Genomic DNA, 6570 nt, shown 5'->3' on the forward strand with positions numbered 1-6570 from the left:
CTGGGAGCCAGCATCAGGTACAACGAACACCAGTGTTCCGGCCGTGGAAGGTACAAAGAACTGAGGTGCTTGGGTTTCTCAGCAGCTCTTGCAGAATGCAAAGACTTTAGGAGTCACGCAGAAAAAAAAAAAAAAAATAATAAAAAAAAAGGAGTTGAAGAGCTTCTTTTTGGATTGGTCTCTTACGTTAACGTGCTCATGCGGACACTGCAGAAGAAATGAAACAAGCCGTTATTGCGTTACGCAGTAATCAGTATGGAAAAGCCCAACCACCCTGCTTATGGTTAACAGGAATTGTTAATGATATATAAATCATTTGATCTATTGTGCCCTCCAGACTAAAAGGAAAATAATGGCAACCCCAAGCAAATGGTCCTAATTAGTGTCCAAGAAACCACTTCCTAAATGTATCCTTCCAACTCATTCCAGTTTGACTGTCCAGAACAATCTTTTGTTCTTAAACTTTTTTATTTTGTGTGTAACTGCAAAAATGCTCTGCATACCGGAGCTCCTAAAATAGCTCATCGCAGAGCACAGCACAGCACTAAGAGCAGAAGGGGGGACAATATGATCCCACACTCTCAGTATCGCCTGTAAATATGTCCTGATCATTTGAAACTTTTTTTTTTTTTTTTTTTTTTTTTTTTTCCCCAAAGCCATGCCTCCTGACAGCCTCCTTAGAGATGTACCTAAAGAGACTTCATTAAAAAAAAAAAAAAAAAAAAAAAGCCTTTGCCACTCAGGCAGCAACACAAACTTTAAAAAGGAAAAGCTAAAAACAGACCCAGCACTAAGTTGTGCATGTTTGAACTATGCAACACATGCTCTCACCCCCTCGCTCCACTGCTTTCAAGTGTGATCCTGAAGTTCAATCCGCCGTGGCTCTCCCCACATGTACCACCTTCATGGCACTCCTGTGACGATGCAGGCACCAGCTGGAGGAGTAACACGAGATCGGTCACTGGATTACTCTGGCCTTGACCTTGTCTCCACCGAAAGCAACAAAGCCTTTGCTGTTCACTCCCGTGGATGGACTGTTTCTTGGACGTATCAAATGCAAACTCCTACTTCTTCTTAGATGAAGAGCCAGATCCTATCACTTAATGAAACTCACCCACTGGTCCACCAAAGCCGGCATCTTTTGCCACTTCTCAATCCAATCCCAACACGCGACTTTTACGGTTCTAAGCCCAGTTCGGGAGAGCTGAGCCACCTCTGAGCCCCCCTTGCCGTGGGTCCCGCATCTCGCTGCTCCGAGGGGCCGCTTGCAGGAGGCAGGCTGCCCTGCAACTCCTGCAAGCTGCCGGTCAGCCACACACCTCCCCGCAGCTCTTCGTGCTGTTTCGGAGAGACCATGCTATCGGGCGATGCTGCCACATTTTCTGTTAACTCTGAGAAAATCACCAGCCGCCCCCCCTGACCTTACGATGTCCCCGGCTCGCTGGGGGTGGCGTTGCCCCCGGGCGTGCTGCCGACCTCCCGCTGCCCCTGCAGGGACGGCGGTGCCCGGAGGGGAGGCTGCCTGCTGGCACGGGGCACACACAGCCACACTGTGACCTCTCTGCCAGCCGCCGGCTGCTCTGGGCACGGAATAACCAGGAGCTGGATCTGGCGATGTGTCCGCCGGCCGGCCTTAAAGCACAGCCTCAGCTCTCCGGGGCCGCCGTCTCTCTGCGGCTCCGTGCTGCGGGCTCGCCGTTCTCTTCCTAATACTCACCCTAAATGCAACGGGTCGGATGGCTGGTTCACGGCGGCGCTCCCAACGCTGCTGCATGGCACGGATTTCACGAACAGAGCCGGGGACGAGCTGCGGTCTCCGTCCCTGCGCTCCCTCGGCGCCCGCCCGCTCCCCCTCAGGCACCTCCGGCAGCGCCTCCGCCCCTCCGGGGCCGCGCTGTGGCTGCGCGGCGGGGCCGGGCGGCAGCTCCTCGGCAGGCAGCGGGGCCTCCACGGCGCCCCTCGGCCGGGCCGGGCTGCCCCGGGGGTCCCCCCAGCCGGGGACACCGACCCGAGGCCGCCCCGGGCTCGGCGGGGCCGGGCAGGGCCTACCCGGGCCGGAGCTGTGGCAGCGCTCGCCTCTTTGCTCCGTTTTCGTCTTGGGGCATCCCAAAGCTGCCTCAGGGAACCCTGACGTAGCGCAGTTAGAAGAAGCAGCACAGATAAAGTCGTGTTTTGCCCTGCATTTGGGTGCTTCCCTACCGAAATGCAGTCATCAGGGAACTGAGCACACGATCAGCAGGTATAGCAGGATATATGCATACGTGCAAAATCAGGTTTGTTGCACTTTATAACTTTGACAAATTCAGGTATGTTTTCACTTATGTGGCCTAATCCTACTGGGGCAACGTGGAGCTCTTCGTGTGTTATCTCCCTACCAAGTGCGTTGCTGCTGTAGGGCAGGGGACACAAGTGGTTCTTGAAGTTACTGGAACTACTAACAGGAACACAACCATTTACTTACTTACTTACTTACTTACTTATTCATTTATTTATTTATTTATTTTTATTTTTCCATAACCTTATCTACTCATCAAAAGAAAGGCTGTATCTTTCTTTGCTAAAATTTTGCAAAATATTTGCCCCCAAACAACAAGGAGCCTGGGAAACAGAAACTTAATTTATTAAAAGTGGCGCGGTTCTAAGGAGCTGAAGACAAAGGACATGCAGGGCAGCTTTAAAGGCAGTGAGATACTAGCTCCACCTCTGATTCTATGAAAAGCATATTGTTCAGCAGCAGTCAGTAATTCTAAGCAATTCTCTTTAGGATTGAGTAACTGCATTAAATAAAAATGTAACTTTATCTATATGTTCATATGATGTTCTGTGTGGTGCTTTCCAGAATCTAAAGGAGTGTACAAACATTGCACTTAACCCAGAAGCTTGTTTTCATTCCTAGGACTGCCTTTATTTTTTGGATGTAGGCATCATCATCCTAGATCATATTTCATACAAATACTCCTTCCACCTGTGGTCATGCCCCATACAAGAATTCCCTTAGCACTCAGCTCAAGGAAAACAACGAAGGAAATCAGCAGCCAAAACAATGGTATAACCTTAGTTCAGTTGGCGTTTACATCTTCATGTGTAAGCTACCACTGTGTCTAAGTACCAGCGACCTCACTGAAGTCAATCCCGACATCCCACAATGGAGAAGGGACCTAGACCACTGACATGGGCAGCTCCACAGTAGCCCTTTGGCAATCTGGCACTTCCTGATGGCCAAGGAGACATAGGCCCTCCACCAACTTAAAATCTAAACCCTACATACCATATTCATTGAATTATATGGGGAAAAGAAAAAAAAAAAAAAAGAAAAAAGAGGTAGTCAGGATAGGTATTTCAGCTGAGTTTGGATGATGACTGAGAAGGCATCTGGTTCAGGGAGTACAGATGGAGTGCTGAATGACAGCTAGAGATTTTGTTCTTGCAGACTGAGTTGGTGAACTATGCAGTTTAGCAGTTCTGACCATAAAAACAATAATTTAAGGAAATCTGTATTTACTAAAATGTCAAAAACTGAAGATCTGTTGGTTTCCCAGCTGAGTAGCTGATTTCACAGGCGGGTGATCCGTATACTGCAGTTAACCAAATGCAATAAAACTAGGCTCATATTTGCAGATGTTGGTTCCAGCTCTGTAATCCTTGTACAATTTAACTTCAGCAGCAGTTTGACAAAGTCTCGTTTTTCAGTGAAAGAAAAAAAAAAAAACACAACATTTTTAAAATAAAAATGAGCAGTCAGTTTTTTTCATTTATCCCAAATGACCAAACCCCTACTTTCTGAATGAGGAAGAAGGGATTGGCAGGCAAGGCCTGCGTTGGTGCATTTGGCCAGAAATGTCTGCAGGTGGAAGCAAATTGTTTTACTCTCCCAGCATTGCTGGTAACGACATTCCTGAGAACAGAGCAGGCTTCAAATGAGCAGTGCCGACTTTGGTTGCTACAGACACGCAGCCCGGTGCATGTGAAAAAAGAAAGTCCTATCAGAGGCTGTGAGCCTCTGGCTGGAAAAATCACGTGTACGACAGTGCTTCCAGGATAAGGGTTTTGAAATCTGAATTCAAGCTGGAGTGTCACAACTAGAATTTGAAATATTTATTTCACTGGCACGATGTTGCTGAAATTTATTCTCACCTGGCAGTAGCTCCCATTAGCTTTGTGTGGCTGCACATGATGATACGTTGTTGAGGACATTGAAAAGAAGGCCATGCAAAAGGTCATATTAGCTGTTGTGTGTCTGGAGATTGTCAGGCCGTAAACTCTCCGTTGCAGTCTAATGATTCCTCTGAGATGATGGGAAATTTTGAGGAGACTGTGGGGAATTAAATCCTCAAAGCTTTGGTATATACAAAAATACCGGGCTTACATCCATTGCAGAATGCACTGTCTGTACAGCACATTCTGGGGGGACTGGGAATGAGCGCCACCTGTCAGGAATAGTGAGTGTCTTCTGCACAATCTCTTTTAGGGCATGTTAATAGAAATACATCTTGGTTTGCTACCTGGTACCTCCATACACAACCTCCCAGACAACGCAGAGTGTGTACATGCTTGTCCACAGACCCTCTAATCCCTGAGGAGGTAGGAGGAGGGAATGCCCCATCAGTAAGCAGTGCTAGAAAGGGGTTAGTAAAGTCTTTGGATTTGTACCCCGGGATGCCGTTATTTCCCAGTGCCGACAGCGCAGGCTGTGCACTCACGAGGTGTGTAGTGTTATCCTGCCATTCGTGCTTGTTTGGGGGCTTCCCTTACACGTGACTTGCAAGCCGTAGCACTAAACATTTTTACCTACTGTTCTTGCGGTCCCATTGCTTTCCCCTTGTTTGGCAGCCCTTCCAGATCAGCAGTCCCTAAATAAGGCCATGTTGACATGTTTCACATCGTTCAGCCTTCTTCTTTGGGCTGTTAGGAGCGTTTCAACCCTGAGTAATAGGAGTGCTTCCTACGGCTTTGCAATTTGCTTAGTGGAGCCTGTTCCTTTCTAGTGGCTGGCACCATTTTTTTTTTTTTTTTTAATTTTATTTTTTATTTTTTCCCTGTGTTCTGTGGAACATAAATCAGTATTTTTTCAAATCATGGTTACAGACAGAATGCCATCTGTGGCAGACATTTGGAGAATATGCAATGTATCGTATTGAGCATCTTTTAATAGACTCCGTTTTTTTGGTATAGACTAACCTTTCTTTGAAGAGAATGAGAAAGTTTTGTGAAGATTTTCAGTGAACTGTCTCATGTTCTTAGCTGTCTGTGCTAGGTAGTACAGCTCTGAGCTGAGCAAGGACACTTTTTTTTTTTTGTTTTTTAAATCCAGGAAGGAAAATAGCCTTTCACTTGCTATGTGTTTATATAATAAAAAGCACATTATACTGCTAAATGGAGCATATCTACTTTTGATAAAGAAGCTATGTTGGTACATGTACCACAGCACAGCATGGTGCTATTGGGGCACCTACGCACAGTAACAGCAAAGTTATTAATTAGTATATATATCAATCAGCTGATGCAAACTTTAGCCTTGTTTAAGATTATCTCTGCTGTTATCTGGCTCTGTCTTCTCTGCTGGTGTTTCTGACATTACCATCGCACTCTCATCCAGAGAAAATCCTGGCAGTTACACAGTTATGAGAGCACGATGCTCACCGATGTTGCACAGGAAGGCAACCTTGGCAAAAACAAGTGTCAGGAGTAGAGTATCAGATCAGGATGTCTAAGTGCAGGGGCGTAACCCTTGGGCACACTGCTACAAAAGGCAGCCTGTCCAGTGCCAGCAGCACATTTGGAGGTGAGCAGAGCTGGAAAAGGGACACAGTCTGCAGCGCTCGCCACTGTCTGGGACACCTCAGGGGGCTGAAGAATTGTCACTGCAGTGTCGAGCTCTCCCCAGCAGCAGCAACCACTGCGGTATTTACAGACAGCAAACAAGAAAAGGAAAGAACTTAACGGGGAGACTGCCACTGAGTACATGCTTACTCACTGCTGCTCTTTTTCGCTCTCCTTATTTTTTCTTGTGTTATGTAAGCTAGTCTCCCATGTCACTTAAATTAATGTGCATTTATGGTACTTAGCTGTTAATAGGCAAATACCATTTTTAGATCAAAGAGTAGCTAATGAATAAGAAACACTTATTCAACAGTTGCTGACTGCAGTAATTTGCTGTTATGTATTGCATGTGCAGTCACCAACATACAAAATTATAGTATCAATACCAACTAATTGAGATGCTGTATATGGTAGCATTTAATGTGAAAGATGACTTGCTTTAGCCCGTGTTTTCCACTATGATTCATTGCTTTTTCTCTAGAACATATGGAGGGATTCCATTGCAGCCCTTTTCTTTGCAAGGGCTAGCATGAGCATAGCAAGGACTTGGCAGATTTGTTTGTGTAAGGATCACAGGAATGTAGAGGACTCCACTTGGGAAAAGTGACTCTTTCCTCTGCAAGTTGAATGAAAATTCTGTTCTCTAACTGAAAAAAAAAATAAATGTATATATAACATAATCTTCTAAGAATATTTCTTAAAATATTGTAGATAGAAACACAAACTAAATATTTGGGAATGCTTGTGGGA

General features: G+C 45.9%; 1 long non-coding RNA gene across 1 annotated transcript; it reads right to left on the bottom strand.

Moving 5' to 3' along the window:
- LOC309881088 lies at window positions 1–1903 on the bottom strand. Its single transcript, XR_014318075.1, has 3 exons — window positions 1718–1903; window positions 832–935; window positions 1–207 (listed from the first exon to the last, which is right to left on the bottom strand). It is a non-coding gene; the product is annotated as an uncharacterized lncRNA (long non-coding RNA).
- Between the last annotated feature and the right edge of the window lie 4667 nt (window positions 1904–6570).

The sequence above is a fragment of the Aythya marila genome (genome assembly GCF_965140915.1).
Source record: "Aythya marila genome assembly, chromosome: 8".
Taxonomy (NCBI): Eukaryota; Metazoa; Chordata; class Aves; order Anseriformes; family Anatidae; genus Aythya; species Aythya marila.